Here is a 25,216-nt window from a genome sequence, read left to right on the forward strand (position 1 = left end):
CATGTACCAACCTTATGGACTATCCACTTAATTCAATGTATTTATAACATAATAAATATAACACGTGTTAACTACATACATTTATCATAAAATATATATAAATTTAAAGAGATGAAGGTAACTGAAAAGCCATCCACCAACTGACTAAACTACTAACTGATTTTATTGGACTTAAACACTTTATTTTTTTATGTGGTTGCTTTCTTGAAAAAATTGGACTCATACATTATATTGTTTGTTTGATTGGTATATTAGTAATATTATTACCTTCTTTTTCTTTTTTTATTTGAAAAAGTGGCATGTTAATTGTTTGAAAGACTTCCACTATAGTTCTCTTGTTATATTTTTGACCAGACAAAAAATGTTTTTTTTTTTTTGGCTTTGTCAAGGCTTAAGCTATTAGGAAGAATTAACCACACTTTTATTATTTTACTATTATAATATTAATATGTTTTTTTAATGTCAAAGCCTGATGTTTTGTGGTTAGCAAAGCACGTAAAAGTTCTTTTTTTTAATATGGATGGTGTTGAAATTCGCTTTCAGAACTTCTCTAATACTATATTAAAGTGTGATCATCTTATACAAAAGTTTAAGTTATTAAAAAGCAACATACAACTTTAGTTATGATAAAACTACATAGTGGGGACATATTTCACTATTATATTATTACCTATACTTTCAAAACACTACATATCATACCATAAATTAAGAGTTTTCTACATGGCTTATACTTAGAAACTTGTATTTTTACTATTAGATATACAAAATAGGGGGAGAAGTGTGTGTGTATATATATATATACGCACACACATAGATATATGTATATGTAGGTATCAGAGTTATTCACATGAATTGGTATGCTAGATACATGGGAGAGTATCGAGAAAGTTTGGAGAGAAATGAGAAGGTGAGCGAGATTAATTTGTTATGTATCCTAGATACATGTGAATCGACTTGAATGCAATGTATCTAAAATAAACTATACCTAAATTTGACCTATATATTTGAGATACATGTATCTGGACGTATCATGATGCATCAAAATCTAATAAGATACATAATATTATGAACTAGATTATATCTAAGTAATTAACTCTTAAACCAGTGGAATTTATGTATATTCTCCTCTTATTATTAAGTTCTAATATTAACAAAATTTTGTCATACAATGCAAGATTCCAAATTTAATTGGATCCAATACAAATATCATATATGAAATTTGATGAGAAAAAAAATCTTCCAAACCTAACTCCACTTGCTCGGACAATGGGAATTTAGTATTTGTCAAATTTAGATTCAAGCTTCATATTTTACTACCATTTATTTTTATTTGTTAAATTCAAAATTTATTCTTTATATTTATTTCATAAATTTACAAAGGTGAAATGGTCTGATGAACTCTTATACTTGCATCAATTTGTATTCTGGATTTTTTTTACTTAGTCATTTGTCAACTGAACCCTTAGACTCAATTATATTAAAAGTTTTAAGCCCTTCACACATGTGTATAGCTTACTCTCCTTTACATAACTGACATGTCATATTCACGTAATATATATTAGTTCCATGTCATGATTATTTTATAACTATTTTTTAAGAGTATTAATCAAAATTGTTTAATAAAAGATAAAATAGTAAAATTTTAATTTATTCTTTAAAGTAAAACTGCATACATCCAATTCTCCTATTTTCACTGTTCACGGCCAAACATCTACCGGAGAAGCCAAGCCGCCGTCGACTTTTGTCGGCGTTATCGGATCTGCCTCACCTAGCATCATCTCCGCCGCGCACCCCATTTCCTTTCCTCCTCCAACCTTCATAAACTAACAACCTAAGCCACTATATAAGTCTGGTCAATGGTCAGAGAGATCTGTTAAATTGTGTTTTATTGAGTCTAAGGGTCCATTTGTCAAATAATTAAGTGAAAGGATCCAAAATATAAATTGATACAAGTACAAGAGTCTATCAGACCATTTTACCATTTATAAAATATTTATTTAATAGCTGGCTGGCTAAAATTATGCAAATATTAATAATGTACAAAATAAATTATTCTATTATCTATCATGCCTAAATAATACATATAGAGCATGTTTGGCTCAGCTTAAAAGCTGGTCAAACTGACTTAAAAGCTGGTTTTTGACTTATTTAACTGTTTGGCAATACTCAAAATAGCTTATTTTAAGTTAAAAAAAACTTATTTTAAGCCAAAAGTTAAAAGCTGGGGTAGGGGTGCTTTTTTTTTAGCTTATAAGCTGTTTTAAGTTGACCACATTTTTATGTTTTTTCCCTTAATATTTTTATACAATCTTCAAATTACCCATATAACCCTAACATCTCTTTCTTCTATTTTTCCCTTTTCACGTTTGGCATAACAACTTCAGCACTTTTATCCAAACGCATAACTGCTTATTTTAAAAATAAGTTTCAGCACTTTCAAAAGTACTTTTTAAATTTGTTTTTATTAAGCCCATCCAAACGGGCCCATATTCTCTCAATAATTTATAAATGTTTTAGGCATGTGAGTTTTTAATGAACATGCATTCATTCAATTTAGGAAGAAAGTGTTAGTGTGGAGCATTTTAATATTATAAAAGTAAAAAAATGTTGCATTGCCACATTGACCATTGTTTTTACTTCCTCTATTTATGGATTCTTTAGGATATTTTAGTGACTTTCATTTGTGGGGAGTAATAGCTGCTGACCGTTGGTGGCACTTAGTGCTGCTTTACTTCATTTGGAGTTACTGTTTGTAATGTTAATAGCTCTTAGCCGTTGGTGATGGCCTTTGGTATTACTTCACCGTTATTCTTCCTCCATTATACCTTGTAACATATGTAATATCTAAGGCCTGTATCCTTATTATTTAATATCCTATTATTTTTCTATCCATTGCTAGAAAACTTCTTCTAGTATAAATAACGGTGGTCTTCATTTGGTTTATACACACAACATACAAGAAAATATAAAGTGCATAAAGTGTTAGTCTAAAAAGAGAGTTAGTATTAGTTGAAGGAATGCGTTCTTTTTTGTGGAGCTTTGGACTCAACTCTTGTCTAGAGTTGTTGAGTTATATTTTGTGAAGACGGTTGTATTCCTAAAAGGGACAAGTCAAAAAGAATTACTGTTGGACCAGTAAAAACATTTGTTGCAGTGGACTTCAATCTCCTTAAAGAGAACGAGATATCCGCGCCTCAACCTAAAGAGATTTTATGTCTTCATTTCATTTTCTTGTAATCTTGTATTTTTTGTTATCTTGTAAGTTTTCACTAACAGAAAGTTATTTTAGGATCAATTCCTCGAACAATGAAATAATATAATATTATATTATTTCATTTAGTATTTCTCGTTTTAAAAAATGACACGATAACAAAAAAAATATTGCATACGTTATTGAGTAAATCTATATGAGTTGTTATGACATCGTTTTACGATATTGCGTTTCGTATCTTCACTCTTGTTAAGTATTTATTTATTATGGTTGAAAATTATGTCATCCCGTGATTTTTTCTTAGCTATACACTTGCTAGTTTTGTTATAAAAAATAATGGTCGTTTTTTCATCTTCTTTGGTGGAGGTAAGTTTATTTAATTTTGAAAAAATATTTACATTATTAAAATAGTATTTTAGGAAAATACTTAGTGCGATTCAAATTCATTTACATATTTATTAATACATTTGAAACCTTATTTTCTTTTATGTACAAACACATTTCATTATCGCGATTATTTTAAAAGATGGCATGAAAAAGAAAAAAAGACAAAGAGGAAAAACTAAAGAAAGCATCATTGAGAAGATGTATGGTCTCTCAAAATTAAAGTTTATCATATGAATCACATGTTTAAATTTTAGGTACTAGTGTATATACTAATTATTGAGAAGATTGTCCCCCATATTTATCATATGAATCACATGTTACGATTGACATCGATAGTCGATACTACGAAAAATATTCTTTAAAAATGTATTTTAAGTATGGGAAAATGAAAAATCAATTAGCAAAAATGTGAAATGAATCCTAATTGTTATGTCATTTTATTGCTAAAACAAAATTTATATTTAGAGAAAAATTTATATAAAGTGATATAATGTTATCATTTCTCATTGGCTGTATTTCATGTTAAGACATTATCTAGAGGGGTAGGTGTAGGGATAGGAAGGAGTGCTACATTGTCTTCCACTATATGAAAAGGTGACAAGTGAATAATATTAAATTCTCACTTCAAAATTATATAAAATACAACCATTCGATCAAGGATACTTCATAAACATAAAGAATTTGAATGTCTACGATATTAAATCTTTCAAACTCAAAAATGGAATAATTAGATGAAAATATCTCAATGCTTTACAATTTCAACTATATAACCCTACAAAGATAAAATAACAGTGTAGTACTTATATTCTCAATTTGGTAAAATGGTCTGATGGACCCTCGACTTGTATGCGTTTGTATTTTAGATCTTTCTACTTCCAAAGTAACTATGTCATTTAATGGAACTTAACATTTTATATCCCCCTAAACTTTGACCACGTCTATGTGGCTACTTAATTAATGAATTGGAACAAACACGTGATTCCATGCGCAATAAAAAGCGTAGACCTAAGAATTTTTTATTAAAATAATTTTTTAAAAAAGAATAAAAACAAAGAAAAAAATTAAAAATAAATGTTTCACTTCCCTCTTCTTTCCCACACCCATCCCTATTATTTTTCCTCTTCAACCATCACTTTTCTCATTCTTCCCCACAAAGACCTCTATTTCACTCTTTTTTCCCTTCCCTGCTCCTTTTCAATTTCTTTTTTTCCCTTTTGTGTTCCAACCAAATTAAAAACAAAACAATGTGAAAAATTGAACAAAGTTATTAGAATTCAGAATTCACCATGGAACAGAGAACAACTGAAATTGTATTAAGAAGAAGAAGAAATACTCAATGAGAAAACATGAATTGCTTTCAAGATATTTTCACACCATAATGCTTTTACACGTGTGGATTGATCTATTTATACTAATCACTACTAATTGTACATTCTTAAGCCTAACTGATAAAAAGACTAACTAACTAATTTGTTACGTAACCAAATGATACAGTGACTTCTTTAATGTACTATGATGCAATTTGTTAATTCCTCAACACCCTCCTCAAGTTAGGAGCAATGAAAAGATTTTTCATTCCTAGCTTGGAAAGAAGATAAGAATGTTGACAAAAAGTGAGACCTTTACTGAGGATTTCATCATGTTGTTCTGAGTACAAAGGTGATGAAGAGAGATCAATCCAGTTTGAACCCTTTCCCGAATGAAGTGGTAGTCAATATCAATATGCTTTGTACGCTCATGAAAACAGGATTGGAGGTAATCTGAATAGACGATTTGCTATCATAATACAATGGCACAATAAGAGGAACCTTGACACCAAGTGCAGTAAACAGGCCTACAAGCCAAACAATTTCAGCACAGTGGATGCCAAACTTCGATATTTTACCTTAGCTAAGCTACGCAAAATAGTGCATTATTTTTTTAATTACCACGAAATAAGAGAAGAGCCAAAATTGATCAAATACACATGTGACTGAGCGATGAGTGTTGGGACATGAAGCCAGTCAGCATCACAAAAGACAGTCAAGATGGAGTCAAAATCTGAGGAAAGAAGAATTCCTTGCCCTCGAGAGTGTTTAAGATATCGAACGACTCTAGTGGAAGAAACCATAAAAGATAACTTTGGAGAGTGCATGAATTGGCTCAATGTATGGATAAAAATGAAATATCAGGTCTGGTGTGAGTAGATACAACAGTCGGTCAACAAGCTTTTAATAGGAATCAGTGAGTGAAGGATCATCCTTAGTACCAATAAGACAATCTGGATATATAGATGTAAGTTTCCCATGTAGCCCAAGTGGAGAATTAACTGGCTTGGCTACAGACAACCCCAAGTCAGAAATAAGATCGAGTGCATACTTCCTCTTTTGTATGACTATGTCTGTCTGCTGCAGTTCTAGCAAATTCAATCGCTAACAAAAATTTGAGCTCTGCAAGATATTTGATTTAAAACTAGAGTGCAAACATGTTTTGGTATCTTGAATCATACCCAAGTCATGACCAGTAATTAACAAATCATCAACATAGACAATGATAATGACAATCTTCCCAGCAGAATGTTTAGTTAATAAATAATAATCCAAAGGACTCTAGAAAAAAAACAAAAGAGAGTAAGGTTGTGGTTAACTTCACATTCAATTTCCTCAATGCTTAAGACCATAAAGAAATTTGACTAGTTTGCAAGCATGAGTAGCTTAGTAGTTATCAGAAAATCCTGGTGGCATAGTCATATACACCTCCTCCTCTAAATCCCTTAGCAAGAAGAAATTGTATACATCCATTTGGTCAATATGTCATTTCCTTGTGGCAGCCAAGGATATCATAGTTCTCACAGAGACCATTTTAAATACAGGGGAAAAGATTTCTTGATAATTAAGACCTTCTTGTCGGCGATAACCCTTGGCCACTAGTCTGACTCTAAATCTTTCAAGTGTGCCATCAGCCTATATTTTATCTTGTATACCCATTTGAAATCATTTGCTCTTTTGTCACTAGGTAAAGTCACAGCCTCCTATGTATGATTGTCTTCCAATGCCTCTTAACCCATCTAGGATCCTTGGCAGCCTGAGCATAAGACTTAGGTTCTATATCAGCAGAGAATTTGGCAATAAAGCTCTGATAAGAAGGGGATAGTGAATCATATTTCATCACATCATTAAGAGAATATAAACAAGTGGAAGCATGGGATTTTTTGGGTACAATAAAATCTTTCCACCAGATTAGACATTTGTTGGACCTAGTGGACTTTCTAGATGTAGAAAGAGAGGGAACTTCATGTGAAGAGGGTATTGAATGAAGTTTGAACTCAACATTAGTTTGAACTTCAACATTAGTGGACGGAGATTCAACAGAAGAAGAATCATAAGATGAGGAAGTAGAAAGATGAAGTTGATCAGGAAAAACATGAGTTAATGATGTAAGTGTAGGGATGAGATCAACAGAAAGATCAGAAGAGAAAGAGTTAGATTACAGAAAAAGATCATGATTTGGTGACATAGAATGAAACTCTTTAGGTTCCTTAGATAGAAATGGAAAACTAGATACATGAAACACTACATCCCTGCTAATAATGACCTGTTTATTATTCAGATTATACACCTTGTAATCCTTTTGATGTGAACCATACCTCAATAATACACATTTCATTGAATTTGTCCTGTCTAAGCAATAGTTACATAACATAGGCAACCAATGACTTTAAAGTGAAACAAAGAAGGTACTCGACCATAAAGCATTTCAAAAGGTGAGTTATCTTTCAATATAGTAGAGGGTACTCTATTCAGTATGTATGCAACTGCCTTAACACAATAACCCCATAATTTAGATGGCAAAATTCCTTGGAACTTGATGGCCCTGGCTGTCTCCAAGAGATGTCTATGCCTTCTTTCCATCACTCCATTTTGTTGTGGTGTGTATGGAAAAGATATTTGGTTTAGGATTCCATGAGTTTTAAATAGTTTACCACAAGTAGTATTAAAAATTTTAAACCATTGTCAAATCTAAAAGTTTTGACATGCTTCTCAAACTGATTCGAAATCATAGCAATAAAAGCTTTGAGTACACTATATACATCAGACTTGACTCTGAGCAAAAAAATCCAAGTCTATTCTAGAGTAATCACCCACTAGAGTAAGAAATAATTCATGCCATTATAAGTAGTGACCTTGTAAGGTCCCCAAAAATCCATGTGAATCAATTCAAAACAAGCAATAGATGTAGTAAGACTATGTTTAAAAGAAATTATATGATGTATATCACATTGTACTAAAACACTACTGCATATATTGGTAATACCAGAAAGTTTCTTCAGGACTAGTAAGGGTACATGTCCCATTCTTCTATGCCAGAGACTGAGTTTGCCAGCTCTTGTGCAACTAGAGATTGACTAGTAATTGAGTTTTATTGCCTTTATGTTCTCTCAACAAGTAAAGCTCATGTTTATTTTTACCAATCATCATTACCCTCCCATTAGAGAGATCCTTAAATGCACAAAAATCAAGATAGAAGAAAATACAATAGTTCAACTGTTTGGTAACTTTAAAGACAGACAATAGGTTGAATTTAAATGTGTGGCACATATAACACTTCTTTAAGAACATCACCTCCTACTAGATGATTGTTACCAACATGTGTGATATATATAGAATCCCCATCAGGTAATTGCACTTTTCATGTGTTTCTTACTTCAGTACCAGCAAATAATAAATGTGAGTTATCAACCATGTGATTGGTTGCACCTGTATCAATAATTCAGTTAAGATCAATTTCAGATGCATGCGAGAAGATACCTACCATGTGTACACTAGCTTATTGTCCTCTTACATTGTTTAGAAATCCCAAAAATTGTGCATACATGTCAAGAGTGAACATAGGAGTTGTGAGTTGTGTCGTTGGTATGGTAGTTGATGGATTCCCTTCAGTCTGTACCAAATTGATACTAACATTGAGGTCTTTTTTATTTGGTTTAAAACCAGCCGGATATCCTATCAGCTTGTAACATTTTTCTTTAGATGACCAGTGAGTTGAAAGTGACTACACTTCATTAGTTTGAAGCATTGATCCTCTAGTGTTCCTTCATACATGAAAAAATTCACATTCCACTCCATATTTCTTAGGCTTAGGACATTAGCCTCTGGCTGTGAATAAAGTAGTAGGATCCATACCTTTACTATTTGTTGTGATTTATTGAGTTTCATCTTGTAGAACCATTGCATAAGCTTGGTTAACATCCGAAATATGATTTTTCATCAGTCTCTAGCTTCTAGCATTACCATATCAATCATTAATACCTATAAAGAAATGCAACAATTTCTGATATTGAAGATGTTGCATAATCCTCGGATTTAGTGCAGTCACAATAGGGTGAAGGCATCAACGAATCATATTCATCCCAAAGATCTTTCAATTTAGAGTAATAAGTGGAAAAAGACATAATACCATGTGCTAAAGTTAAAATCGATTTGTGTAGTGAAAACATTCGATATACAGTAACTTTATCAAAACGTTCACGTAAATCCTCCCAAATTATATGAGCACTACAGAGAAATAAGACTCCATTAATCAAATCTTGACTTAATTACATCGTGCATAATCCATGATTTGACAATTGCATTGCAACGATCCCATAACAATTCATAAGCAGCTCCAAAGGAATCTCTAGGAATAGAATAATCCACGAAACAGAGCTTGTTACCAGTCAACAATGAGAGTTGCATAGCCTCACGCCAGAGAGTAGTTTTCCATCCCAACAAGCAACATGCCAATTAACATCGAGATGGGAGCACCAGAAGCATGGAGAAACAAGGGATGATGGTAATCAATACCAAGCTGATATTTTGATTGAAGAGAATCAGCAACAGTAGCGCTGGTGTGAGCATTAATGGCAGCTTCGTCGATCTCCATCAGAATTGAGGAAAAATGAACAAAGTTGTAGAAAAAATTAGGGATAATACTCAATTACCCCCCTAGCCTATACCCAAAATCCCTGCGACACACCTTATCTTTGATGAGGTCCTATTACCCCCTCCAACTTTTTTTTTAAAGTAATTAATTATCACTTTCGTGCCTACGTGGCAATAATAATCTGAAAGGTCGATGTGTTTGTTCAACTCGCGCCGGGACCCACTTTTTCAGCTTTCAAAAAAGTAACTTTTACAATTCCCAAGTTTGAAAAGCTGGCGTTTTATGTTTTCCAAATTAATTTTACCAAAAAAATTAAGTAACAAGGAAAGAAAGAGGGAAAGTGCTGCATGTGTGGATCGATTTCAAAGGTTAAAAATTTGATTTCCAACTGAAATTTGATTTTTGATGTTGGATTTTGATAGTTAATTTTCGATGTTGGATTTTGATAGTTGATAATGGATGGAGCTTCTTCAAAAATGAAGAACCATGAAAATGGGTTATTTTTTCAAAAGAGGAAGAAGAACTGCTTTTGAGAGAAACAATAAATTTATTTTTGAATTTTTTTACAAATTGCTTTAACACGTGGCTAACATGGGTGAAATCACGATTATTGCCACGTAGGCGCGAAAGTGGTAATTAATTACTTAAAAAAAAGTTGGAGGGGGTAATATGACCTCATCAAAGATAAGGTGTGTCGCAGGGATTTTGGGTATAGGCTAGGGGGGTAATTGGGTATTATCCCAAAAAATTAAGAAAAAAAGGAATATCTCGATCTCCAGCCAATCCATGAAGAAAATCATTAGATTCACTCAATTAAAGCTCTGATACCGTGTTAGAATTCCGAATTCACCATGAAAATGCACAGAAAACAATTGAAAATATATTAATAAGAAGAAGAAATACTGAGAGAGAAAACGTGAATTTCATTCAACATATTTTCACACCATAATGTCGTTACACATGTGGATTGATCTATTTATATTAATCAGTAAGTGTAATCAATCAACCTAACTAACTGTACATTGTTAAGTCTAACTGATAAAAAGACTAACTAAGTAATTTGTTACGTAACTAATTGATACAGTGAATTCTTCAATGTACTGTGATGCAATTTGTTAATTGCTCAACAAGAGTAAAGGAAAATTCATACAATTGGCGTCATAAATCTAGTTGTCAAAAGAAATATTTCTAATGAATATCTTGACCTCTTTTGTTGTCAAAGTTGTTCTTGATATATCATTTTTTTATTTTTCTATGGTAAAGTAGCAAGATCGGGTAGTTTTGACTAGTGAAAAGTAATTGTTGAATATTTTTATGAAATTAGATGAGGTGTATTGAGTAATATTGTATGCAAGTATTAAGATATGTCAAGCTATTTAATAGGGATTCAACAATGAACGAAATACTAAAGTGAAAAATAAGAAACAATTATTTTTTTAAAAAATAATAAATGATTCTAATATAAATTCTGATGTGGATAATGACATGTCATTTCATTGGGCATTTGAAGTTCACACAAAGCCAAAGGAGTTTAAAGTATTGAACTTTATTGAGTTAAAGGGTTCAGTAGACAAAATTAAGTTAGAAGATCTAGAATACAAACTCATATAAATATAAGAGTATATCAGACCATTTTGCCTCTCAATTTCTCATCACGTTCCTAGAAAATGCACAACCAAACAAAGTGTGTGCAAGTCAATTTAATCAAGTTCGTGAAATAGATAATATTTTTGTCAAGAAATTCCTATTTAGATTTTCTTATAAAATAATAAACTTATATAAGAATATATGAGACACATAAAAGGGTGACATAAATTACACATACATAATATTTGAGGGTTATGATTATATATAAATAATAGAAGCTTAGCAAAGGAATTAAGATCATGTTTGGATTGACTTTTGACTTATGACTTATAAGTCAAAGAAAAAACATAAAGTAACCATTGAAGTTTTCTCGAATTTTCGTAAAGATACCTTAACTTTACGACCGTCCTATTACCCCACTAAACAATTTTGAATAAATATTATTATACCATTTTTTGATCAGTTACAAATTTTAAGAAGCAAATGAGTTCACACCCCAGTCATTACATGCCATGTGTTAATTTAATTAATTAATATATATATATATATATATATATATATATATATATATATATATATATATATATATATATATAAACTTCATTTTTGATTTTTTCTTTATCTTTTTCTTTCTTTATTTCTCTCTCTCTTGCTTTTTAAATCTTAATTTTGATATCTTAAATTTCATTTCATCTTCCATCTTCCACTTTCGAGTGATTCATCCCTTCATTTTATTTTTCTTTCACCTCCACCCCCCATGTCAAAATTGAAACCCACTTCCATTTTTTTTTTCTTTTCTCTTCTTCTTCTCTGCTCAAATTCTTTATAAAATTCATACTATTATTTAGACTTTATTGAATTATTGATAACAAAATTAATTATCTTTTGAAGAAAAATTAAAATTTTGAAGGTATCATCAACTACTACTTTACGATGAATTCCAAATTATAAATCTTAATTTTAAGAGAATCAATTAATTTCTCAAAATTGAATGAACTTAATTGAAATTGAATAAAAAAACTATTTGATACTTCCTAATTATCTAAAAATCTAATGAGTTTATCGAATTGTTCGAAATGTAAGAAAATATTTAGATAAAATTTTCAAACTAAAGAGAGTAAAACTAATAGTAATAATAAAAAAAAAAGAAAGGTGAAGTTGTGGTTAAAAATGGTGATATTGAAAGTAAGAAGCTTCAATTAATGGACATGACAATGAATTTTTGAAAAGAAAGAAGAAAGAAAGAGAACAAATAAAAAGGAAAAAAAGTTAAAATAATAAAAAATATAAGAAAATATATTTTATAATAAAATACTTGTAAAAATAAAATTATAGTAGTTATTTTGGGCTGCTCACTCTTTTTGAGAGAGTGCACACCACTCTCTATGTCAGATGGACGAAAAATAATGTAATCATATCTATTTAAAATTGTTTAGTTAGATAATAGAACGGTTGCAAAGTTTATATGTCATTTTAAAAATTCAGGAGAACTTCAGTGGTAACTTTATGTCTTTTCTTAAAGTCAAAGTCACAAGTTAGGAATTCTAACTTATGACTTTTGACTTATTTTTGTTATTTTGGCTAATAAGCGCTTATAAGCACTTTTTAAATTTACCCAAACACTTCCAAACTACTTAAAAGCTAGGTGAAATTATCTGATGAACCCCTATACTTGTATGCATTTGAATTATGAACTGTTCTACTTATCCATTTGTCAATTGGACCTTCAACTCATTAAAACACTATTTCAAACCCTTCTGACCATTGACCATGCTTATGTGGCATTAAAATGATTGAGTTGGCGAGAGAGTGTAACACACACACCCAAAGGCAAGTGAAGAACATATTTAATTTTTTAAAAATATAAAATACTATTTCTTTTTTGAAAAAGTTTCTTTCTTCCCCTCACCTCATCTTCTTCATTCATCCCCCACCCCCACCCTTATCACTGCCCCAACCTTCCTTATCAGTCAACTTGCTATTTCAATTCCCCTTTTCAGCCATTTCTCTCCCCATTCTGCCTTAACCTCCCCCCCCCCTTTTTTTTTGCCATCCCCAACTCCATATCTGCCCTAATCTCCCTTTTTAGTCATCCCCAACTCCATATTCGCACCAACTCCTATTTCGGCCTTCAACTATCCACAACTCCATCTTTGCCTCAACTCCTCTTTTCAGTCACCCTCACCCCATTAGTAGACCCAGATTTTATTTTTTTTAAAAAAAATCATTTTGGTTTCCAAATACTACCATTAAAGAGTAAAACTTCAACTACAAAAGTCTTACAAAGTAAGAAAAATAAAAGAAAACAAAGAAGAATTATTTTAGATCTAATTTCAAGATTTTCTTTTCAAAACTCTCATTCTCAATGTCACTTTTTTTTTAATAGAAGACAAGTTTAAGTGGAAGAAACTTTTTTTTTGTATAAAGACAAGCTTAATGGAACAAAAAGAGGCTATGATGGAAAAAACACCCCTTTTGGCGGATGAACAGGGTGGTCGGCAGCGGCACTGATGGAGGAGGAAGATGAAATCTATGATCAGAATTTCATGTTGCGGGCAAGATATACAAAAGAATATGTGTTTTGTCCGTAAGAATAGAGAAGAAAAGAAAATGGATAGGGGTAGGTGGTGATTTTTATTTTTTGGGTGAATGGTAGAGGGTGGGGAGGAAGAAGATTAAGTGGGAGTATGGAAAATGAGTATAGAGAGGGAAAACTAATTGTACCTTTTTAAAAAATATTATTTATTTTAAATATTTAATTTTTGATGTGTCATTAAAAAATAATGATAATATTGACGTGTCATTAAAAAATGACGTGGAATTTCATGTGTAAATTGAGTGTAATACACGCATGCATAAATGATGAGAAAGGGGTTTCAAATATTGTGTTTTATTTAGTTTAGGGGTCCAGATGACAAAGGGATAAGTAGGAGGGTTCAAAATACAAATCGATTCAAGCACGAGGGTCTACAAGACCATTCTGCCTAAAAGCTATTTTGATTTAAAAGTACCTAAAATAAATCAAAAATGGACACTAAACAAAGGGGAGAAGTAATTGGAAAGATCGCGTAAATAAATGTTAAGATAGCTAATACAAAACTAATTATAGCAAATGAAAAAATTATATTTTATTGTTTTACAATATATCACAAGTTGTTGATAATCATAAAGGAATGTGGTGTTCTTTTCAAGTTTAATAGATTCTTTATTAGAGAAGTTAAGGTTAAAAATATATTTAAACTATTTTTTTTCTTTTTTTTTAGTTTCATACATAAAATATTGAGAGTGAGTTTCCTATCTGATTATCACTCTATAGTTAGTAAAACACACCTTAACTTTTTTTAAGATGTGTGTACAACACTTGCTCTTTTATTTAAAAATTTTGTCACATGAATCTTCACATGGAAAAATAATTTCCCGGTGAAGATTTTCAAATAAATCAATGTCAGATAAATTTAAGATTAAAAGTTAAAATTATCATCATATAAATTAATTTAATGCAACCGTCGTCATCTTCTTTCCAACTTTTCATGAGCCGTTGTCTCATCTCTGTCGTCACGTCAATATCTCTAGCTTGGAAGGGAAGAGAGAGTGGGATTTAAAGAATTTAATTAAAAATGTATTAGAAAAATTAATGTGTCAGCTAATAGACTTGTTATATATGTCAATTGGATGAAAATTTTATAGACAAATAAAAATTAGTTTTAGATAAATATTTAGTTTAATCAACGTGTAGAAGTGTTTCTTAAATCTGAATGAAAGTTCAGATAAAATTTTGACACTCCCAATACTTTAAATAAAAAAACTTCAAAAAATGAGATACTTTAAATGTGTTTTAACCCCAAACTTTTATTAGAGTAGTACAAAAGACTCTCAATCAACTTCAATATCATTTATTTTGAAATATTTTAAGGGTATATGTTGTATGGATATTTAATTGAATAGGGGAACAGACTCTTGATTACATTGATAATATATATCCATTTAAAATATTTTTAAATTTTTAACACTAGTATTGAATGAGGACAAAAAATTTATCAACATTTCAATGACCTTTATACTAAAGTACTATATTTGTATTTTAAAATTTTTAACACTAGCATTGAATGAGGACAAAAAATTAATCAACATTTCAATGACCTTTATACTTTTAAAGTCCTATAGATACAAATATAGATATAGATATATAATATCATATATAATATCATATATATATATATATATATATATTAATTAATTAAATAATGAATTTCGAAATATTAGAAACTTTTAAGGTAAAAAAAAAAAGAACAAAAAAACTTTTAAACTCATTTTCCATTGTTCCTCATTTACCCCTAGAATAGGAACTTGAGAGGTAATATATAAAGCCCAAAGTGCAATAAGAATAATCTCACTCACAATTGTTTTCTTCTCTTCCACTTCTAATAAGGTGTCACAATTGTGTATCCAAATCAATTTCTCATTATGTTATGTTCATTGCCTCTTTTTGTTAAACCCTATTGTAATAGGCCTATTTTCCACTCTATTGACCATTCTTGCCAAGAGAAGAAAATAGGAAACTTTAATTCAAATGATGACTCTTTTTGCAATGGTCTTAATTATAGGCCTAAACCAATTAGAACTTGCATTTCAACTAAGCAAGAAAAGTTTGATCACAAGCACCAATATCCCAAAGACCTCAACTTTTTTGGTGAGTATATATGTCCATATATATATTTTAACATTCATTTTTTGTATACTATAAGATCACCTTCAATTTATTCCATACTGTAGCAAGTAATTCACTTTACAATTTCACTAGTAGAAAATTTGAATTTCCAAGAGAGGTGTCCCATCAGATATTGATTCATCCTTAAGGAATTTTTTATTAAGATATTATTACGACGATCCAATAATAAAGTTTGACCTATTTATTAATATTTTGCTAGACTACTATTTTTTGTAATCACAATTTGTTAGTAAAAAATAAGGACATAATATGTTCACTTTAGAAACATAGGTCCCAGTTGGTCTCGTTTATGAATTTTCTTTTGCTATACTATTTATTATTTATTTATGACAATATGAAGTATTAATTTCTCTAACTCTTACTTAAACTTTGTTCATACCCTATTTAAATTTTCAATAGATTCATCTCTATCAAAGGAAAAATCTAAACATGATGAAGATGGTTTCAAGAAGACAAAGTCAAGAGCTTTGAAGAAAATAAAGCAGCCCATTTCTCCTGGAGGTAGACTATCAAGTTTCTTGAGTTCACTTTTTACAAATGGGAAAAAAACAAAGATTTCCTCAAATGATGATGACAAAAAATTGTCAACTTGTTCTTCATGTGGACACAAGAAGTTGAATATGGAACAACAAAATGTGGAGGCTATGAAAGGGATTAATAAAAATTATGTTCATGAAGATCATCTAAAATTCCACAAGAATATTATTATTGAAGATGAAGATGATGATTATGATGAAGGTGCAAGTTGTGCAAGTTCTGATTTGTTTGAGATTGATATATTTTCTTCCATTGGATTAATGGGATTGCCATTATAAAACAATAAATATTGGTATTAATCTAGCCTTTAATGCAAATGGTAGTTAATTTGCTGGTGTGTAACACTAAATAAATTGAGAAAATTTTATTATTGTTATTATTGTTGGCATTTTTTTTATTGATGAATGAGAAAGCAAAGTAAAAAGGACATGGATTTATAAATATGTCTTATAACTCGACTTTAACTTATATTAATATCCTTTAATTTTGAGTATGCACAATAAGGTGAGTCAATTTCATTTAAGGTACGATGGTCAATAACTCCCTCGACATTGAAATAGGAGTGAATTCACAATCTATCAATAATTTATGGAGTCACTTTTTCTTATCGCTACACTAGAGTCCCTATACATGTGATCTTAGGAATTAAAATTAAAAAAATTGTTAATGATTTCTCTTTATATCTCATTATATTTTTTAAGAAGGGATTATTTTGATATACCTCCAATGAAAATTTCTTATGATCCTAACATATACTTGAAAAGGAATAAGGAATTAAGTATTTCTCAAATTGAATATGTTAAAATAATTGGGAGAATAATATTTCTCCTAAACCTATTATTCTCCCAATTATTTTAACATTTATATATAAATAAATAATTTTCTCAGAAAAGAAAGTTTGGAACGCTTTATGATATCCTCAACCTGATAAATTTACTCATAATAATTCCAATAATTATATTGAAATGCTCTTTCATCATTTGTTAAGTAGTGGAGAGGTATTATATGAAAAATATAATTGTATTTTAATGGAAACCCATGCATTGCAGATAAAAACATAATCAAGCTAATAATCAAAGTAAATAACATGTAGCTTATTGTCTTAATCTAATATAGTTTTAAAGAACAAAAAGAAGCAAAAACAAAAAGATGAAGCCATAAAACAACAAAAAACATCCACCAAACGACTACATTATTATTTGATTTTATTGAATTGACATTTTGATTTCTTTCTTGCAAAAATTACAGCCATATCTTATTTGATTGATTGACAAATGTAAGTATCAGACATAATACATAAATATGTATTTTAATTTGGTCTTAACTAACATTTGTATTTTCTAATTTTTGAATGTGCATAGGTAGACACTTAAATTTAAAGAATTTTAATTTGATAAAGAATGACCTAATTTGACTTGACATAAAATTTAAGAAAATAAAAAAGCTTCTCAATCTAGTGGTCATAAATTAAAATTATATCAAATAATGTACCAAAATACCTTTGATTTACTGAACTAAAAAAATGTCACGTAGAAAACTAAAATTAAATTATTGCAGAAAAAGGAAAGGGTCATTATTTTTTAAACAGACAAAATATAAATAGAGTAAGTCATTCATTTTTAAAATGGAGGGAGTATAAAATTAAAAAAATAGACATACTCATTTTACATAACGTTATGTGTGTATTATATCACATATGACATATATGTCTATTTATTTAATTTCTACAAATTTAAATAAATACTTATGCGAACGTTAAATTATAAAGCATATATGATAAATACCCATCGAAGTCAAGTTGAGTTTTATTGTGTCATGCCTAAGTAATATGATTAATTCTCGGGATAATGCCCAAGTACCCCCTCAACCTATGCCCGAAATCTCAGAGACACACTTATACTATACTAAGGTCCTATTACCCCCCTGAACTTATTTTATTAATAATTTTTTACCCCTTTTTAGCTACGTGGCACTATCTTGTGGGCCCAATGATGGTTGACTTTTTTTTCGAACTAGTGCCACGTAGGCTAAAAAGGGGTAGAAAATTACATATAAAATAAGTTCAGTGGGGTAATAGGACCTTAGTATAGTATAGGATTTGAGGCATAGGTTGAGGGGGTACTTGGGTATTTTCCCTTAATTCTCTTGTAAGTTGCAACTTGCAATATCTTCTCCATTAGTGATGTATATGGTTGGATTGGTTCGAGCTTTTTAAATATAAAATTAAATTATTTATATCAGATTTTAAATTTATAAACCAAATCAAATCAATGAAAATCATGTTTTTTAACTTTAGATTCTTTCAGTTTTTTGACTTTTTCCGATAAAGTACTCATACAAACATATAATTAACTTGTACTTCAAATATTTCTTTAATCGTATCAAACTATAACTATCTAAGATGTTTCTTAAGAAAATAACACAAAATATGAGATGATTAATGACATTAAAATATCCAACAACAAAAAAATAATGAAATCGCATAAAATAAATATTAAAAATTAATAAGTCATAATGAAAATTATCATAATTTAAAAGTACTAAATCATGCTAAAATAAGTTTAATAAGTATATTAGTTACATGAATAAATATTAAGAAAAAAATTAAAATTACATTATGTATTTTAATTGTCTAAACCAATGTAAAGCTAAACAAAAAATATTCAATATTATTAATTTGATTTTCTTTTAGAATTAGTATTAATTTGGTTTTGATTTGAACTTTATAATTACCAACATCTATGGATTATAATATTTATTAGACCATTCACAATTTTACAGTTTCAAACTTAAAATAATATATTATAAGATTAAAAAAAACTATGAAAAAGTAAAAAAATATTTAAAAATTATATCAAAGTAAATATTTAACATATAAAATAAGATTTTAAATTATATAATTTCGGATTGATTTGGTGTCATATTATTATTTTTTAGTTAAAACAAATCAACCCAAATATAGTTGAATTTTTCTTCAATACCAAATTAACCACTAGTATGATTTTTTTTACAGTGAAACAATTTCAGAGATTTTCCTGACTTTGTCCGTCTCGACAAACAATTTAAAATACCTCAAACTTTTTCTAGAACAGGTCCGACTCAATTTACAATTTAATTCAATTTTCTATTCGATTTTATGTACCCCTATTCCCTATATCACCAGTACTTATTCATACATTCTACACTGGATTCTCATAATGCAAAAAGAAGAAGGCTACCATTTGTGTATTGTTCAAATGTGAATTCAGTATTTAAATTTATAGGTTCAAATTTAATATCTTATTACAACTTCTTCTTTCTTTTTTTTCTTCTTTTTTTTTTTTTGTGAAAAAATAGGGACTATAATTGGTATGTCCATAGAGCCTCAAGAAGGAGAGGATAAATTTTATTTGTTTTATGAACATGATGAAGTTTTCCATTAGTTGATATTTTATAACAAATTTTAATTTTGCAAAAGCTTTGTGTGACCTTGGGGCCAGTATCAACTTAATGGCCTACTCAATTTTCAAACCTCTATCTTCCCTACTGTAACGACCTGTTTAGTCGTTTTGAACAGCAGATTTTATTTCTGGAAAAACAAGCTGAGGCGACGGACCCCACGACGGACCGTCATGGGCACAACAAACCGTCGCAGGGTCTCGTTTCAAAACACTTAGAAAATCTGAAATTGGGTACTGAAAATCGACTCTCTGAACTTCGTAACGAAATGGCAGGACGGACCGTCACATGTGTGACGGACCGTCACAGAGTCTTCAGTGGAAATTGAGTTTCTGAATCTTGCGACGACCTGCAGGACGGACCGTCGCAGGCACGACGGGTCGTCACAGGTTGCGTAATCCAAGTTTGGGTCGGATTTCTTTATACGTTTTAAGGGACGTTTTTGACTATTCCTGCTTTAATTATAAAGTTAGCGGGTTAATGTTAATAAGTCTAATTACTTGGGGGTTAAAAGAGGTAACCTTAAGTTAATTAGTGGGTTATTATTGCCATCTTTTATTCTTAATTATATACTAATTAGGGCAAAAGAAAGGGGGTTTGAATAAAGAAAATAGAAAGAACAAAGAGAAGAAAAGAGAAACGATAGAGAGAGGATCGAACGAGAGGAAAAACACAAAGCTTGGGAAATCACTTGCTTGATCACTAATCTTCGGTGGAGGTAGGTTATGGTTTCTCTTACGATATTCGTAGTAAACTCTTAATAGTGAATGATATGTATTGATAATATTGTAAACCCTGCTATGTGCCTAATTGTATGCTTGCATGAATGTAATTAAATAATTGTGATTATATAAGCATGATGAAGTTATTAAATCCCAAATCTTGCAAAACCCTAATCTCTCTGTTAATGATGAGGCCTTGGTATAAAAGAAGGCGTGATGAACTAAAATATGAGATTGATGATGCCTTGGTGAGAAAGAAGGCTTGATGAATTGATAGAAGGAGATTAGGGGATCAAGTGTCACGAACCGACACGTAGATTTAGGGGGTCGGATGTCATGAACTGTCACGACCCAAATCCGGGCCGCGACTGACACTCACACTTACCCTCCTATGTGAGCGAACCAACCAATCTAAACCTTAACATTTCAATATAATATAACCAGAAAGTAATGCGGAAGACTTAAACTCATTAAATAAAGGCCAATTCATTAACTTCTAAAATTCAACATCTATTATTCCCCAAAATCTGGAAGTCATCATCACAAGAACATCTACGATCAAATGACTAAACTAAGAATATTCTAAAAACTAAAAACACATAAGAAGCTAGTCCATGCCGGAAGTTCAAGACATCAAGACTTGAAGAAGAAGACCCAGTCCAAGCTAGAAGCATTAGCTCACCCTGAATATCCGGTATGACGAAGACTGGCTAGAATCACTGCTGAGTTGAAGATGACGGAACGTTTGCTGCACTCCACAAATAACAAGAAGAAAACATAAAAGTAGGGGTCAGTACAAACCACGGGTATTGAGTAGATATCATCGGTCAACTCAAAATAGCGAACAGTATATATCGAGTAATATCATAAATCAACTATAAAACTCAACATGTAGCAACAACAGGTACTATAATCATCAATAAATACCATCAAGTTCATCCATGAGGGCTCAAGACTCAATACCATACTCATTTGGGAATTATATTCATTAGATTAAGTATATTAATATCTTTCAAGATTCATTATCTTTCTTCCTCTTGTGTCGGTACGTGACACTCCGATCCCCTACTACTATGTGTCGGTACGTGACACTCCGATCCCCTAATTCTATGTGTCGGAACGTGACACTCCGATCCCCTACATGTGTCGGAACGTGACACTCCGATCCCCTACATGTGTCGGTACGTGACACTCCGATCCCCTACATGTGTCGGAACGTGACACTCCGATCCCCTACATGTGTCGGTACGTGACACTCCGATCCACTAATACTATGTGTCAGAACGTGACACTCCGATCCACTAATACTATGTGTCGGAACGTGACACTCCGATCCACTAATATCATTCTGTAAATCATCAAGCCTTCTCTATTCCAAGGCATCATCAATCCCATTACTTTAATTCATCAAGCCTTCTTCTATACCAAGGCATCATCATTAATAACGTATATTAAAGTTTTTTTCAAGATTTGGGATTCAATATTCTCATCATGCTTATCTTATCACAATCACATAATCATATTCATGCAAAACATACAATTAAGCATATAGTAGGGTTTACAATACTACCAATACATATCATTCTCTATTAAGAGTTTACTATGAAAGCATGAAAACCATAACCTACCTCCACCGAAGATTCGTGATCAAGCAAGTGATTTCCCAAGCTTTGTGTTTTTTCCTCTCGTTCGATCCTCTTTCTCGTTCGACTTTCTCTCTCTTTCTCTTGTTCTTTCTGTTTTCTTTATTCAAACCCTCTTTCTTTTACCCTAATTAGTATATAATTAAGAATAAAAGATGACAATAATAACCCACTAATTAACTTAAGGTTACCTCTTTTAACCCCCAAGTAATTAGACTTATTAACATTAACCTCTAACTTTATAATTAAAGTAGGAATAGTCCAAAACGTCCCTTAAAACGTGTAAAGAAATCCGACCCAGACTGGGATTTCGCAGTCTGTGACGGCCCGTCGTGCCTGCGATGGTCCGTCCTGCTGCCCATCACAGAGTTCAGAGACTCAATTTCTCTGAAGAGTCTGTGACGGTCCGTCCTGCCATTCCGTCACAAAGTTCAGAGAGTCGATTTTCAGTACCCAATTTTAGATTTTCTAAGTGTTTTGAAATGAGACCCTGCGACGGTCCGTCGTGCCCATGACGATCCGTCGTGGGGTCCGTCGCCTCAGCCTGTTTTTCCAGAAATAAAATCTACTACTCAAAACGACTAAACAGGTCATTACACGAACCGACACGTAGATTTAGGGGATCGGGTGTCACGAACCAACACGTACATTTAGGGGATCAGGTGTCACGAACCGACACGTAGATTTAGGGGATCGGAGTGTCACGTACCGACACAAGAGGATTAATGAATATGAGGGAGCGGAGTGTCACGTACCGACACAAGAGAAATAAAGATAATGAATCTTGAAAGATGGTAATATACTCAATCTAATAAACATAATTCCCAAATGAGTATGGTATTGAGGCTTGAGTCCTCATGTGTGAACTTGACGGTAATTGTTAATGATATAGTACTTTCTGTTGCTACATGTTGAGTATCATAGTTGATTTTATGATATTACTTGGTATATATTGATTTCTATTTTGAGTTGGCCGATGATATCTACTCAGTACCCGTGTTTTGTACTGACCCCTACTTTTATGTTTTCTTCTTGTTTACTTGTGGAGTGCAGCAAACGTGCCGTCATCTTCGACTCAACAGTAACTCTAGCCAGTCTTCATTACTCCGGATATCAGGGTGAGCTAATGCTTCTAGCTTGGACTGGATCTTCCTCTTCATGTCTTGATGCCTTGAAGTTCCGGCATGGACTAGCTTTTATGTATTTTTAGCTTCTTAGAAACTCTTAGATTTAGTAATTTGATCATAGATGTTCTTGTGATGATGACTTTCAGATTTTGGGAAATAATAGTTATTGAATTGATTTTTATTAATGAGTTTAAGTCATCCACATTATTTTATGATGATATTACATTGAAATGTTAAGGTTTAGGTTGGTTGGTTCGCTCACATAAGAGGGTAAGTGTGGGTGCCAGTCGCGGCTCGGTTTTGGGTCATGACAAACTTGGTATGAGAGCATTAGGTTCGTTGGTCTCATCACACAAGAACAAGTCTAGTAGAGTCTTAAGGAACGGTAGGGGAACGCCTTTACTTTTCTTTGAGAGGCTATAAGACTTTAGGAAAATTCCATTCTTTCATTCTTTCTTTCGTGCTATAACTTGAGTCCAACTGGTATCTAGGTGATACAAATTGGTATCTGACCATCTTCACTCTGTTTCGCAGATGGTTAGAACTAGAGCAACAACTGCGCCAATGCCAACATTGGCAAGACAAGAAGCGTCCGATCCAGCCACTGGGGCTGTAGCTCGAGGAAGAGTAGCAGCAAGAGGTCGTGGTAGAGGTCGTGGGAGGACGTCCTCTAGAGGAAGAGGACGAGCACCTAGCCCGTCTGATACTAGGGCGGTGACTCCCCCACCGATTGAGGAAGTGGTAAGAGAGGGTGAGGAAGGGGAGAATGAACAAGTGCAAAATGAGGAATTGCCACCCCAACCTACCCCAGAGATGATCAATCAGGTTCTCACTTATCTTAGTGGGTTTTCTGATCAGGGTCAGGCCCCTCCAGTTTTTCTGCACCAACACCTCCGGTTTCAGAGGTACAACATGCAGCCACTATGGCTCCTCATATGGATGCCTCATTGGACATAGGCACGTTTCCACGTCTGACTACTGGGCCTATAATGACAAATGATCAACATGAACTTTTCAGTAATTTCTTGAAATTGAAACCTCCAGTCTTCAAGGGTGCTGAATCTGAGAATGCTTACTATTTTCTATTTGACTGTCATGAGCTACTACACAAGATAGGTATAGTAGAACGGTTTGGTGTTAAGTTCGTGAGTTATCAGTTTCAAGGGAACGCCAAAATGTGGTGGCGGTCACATGTTGAGTGTCGACCAACGGAGGCACCACCTATGACTTTGGCCTCATTCTCTAGCTTGTTTATGGAGAAGTATATCCCCCGGACTTTGAGGGATTGGAAAAGGGATGAGTTCTTGAGCCTAGAGCAAGGTAGGATGTCGGTCAATGCATATGAGGCTAAGTTTCGTGCACTATCCAGATATGCCACCCAACTTTGTTTCAGTCCAAAAGAGCGGATTCGTCGTTTTGTGAAGGGGTTGAGGTCAGAGTTGCGGATTTCAGCCTTACAGGTAGCGGCTATGGAAAAATCCTTCCAAGAAGTGGTAGATTTCGTGGTAGAGGTGGAAGGAGTGAAGCAAGATGAATTCACCATGGCATCGACATCAAAGAGGTTTCGAAAGGGAGGTGAGTTTAATGGTTCTTACTCTAGAAGACAGGGTTCCGGAGGTTACTCAGTTCGACCCATTCAGTCTTCACTACAGACTGTAGTCGGGGGTCCACCTCAGACCGGTCAACACTTCTCTGAGAGACCTATGCTTGACTCTAGAGAGTGTTATGGATGTGGGGAGACTGGACATATTAGGAGGAATTGTCCCAAACATAGTTATAGACCCCCAATAGCTAGAGGTAGAGGTGGTCATGGTAGAGGCCGTTATTCTGGAGGACGTGGTGGTCGAGGTAATGGTGGTCACCAAAACGGCCGGGGTGATGGGTAAACTGGAGCCACTACATCACAAAATGGTAGGGGCAACGGACAAACAAAT

At 32.3% G+C, this 25,216-nt stretch overlaps 1 non-coding gene across 1 annotated transcript; it reads left to right on the plus strand.

Annotated features, from left to right (window-relative positions):
- The first annotated feature begins 15,476 nt into the window (after positions 1-15,476).
- Positions 15,477-16,728, plus strand: LOC101264603 (uncharacterized). The gene is made up of 2 exons (XR_011213369.1): positions 15,477-15,776; positions 16,215-16,728. It is a non-coding gene; the product is annotated as an uncharacterized protein (transcript).
- The last annotated feature ends 8,488 nt before the right edge of the window (positions 16,729-25,216 follow it).

The sequence above is a fragment of the Solanum lycopersicum genome, chromosome 12 (assembly GCF_036512215.1).
Source record: "Solanum lycopersicum chromosome 12, SLM_r2.1".
NCBI lineage: Eukaryota > Viridiplantae > Streptophyta > Magnoliopsida > Solanales > Solanaceae > Solanum > Solanum lycopersicum.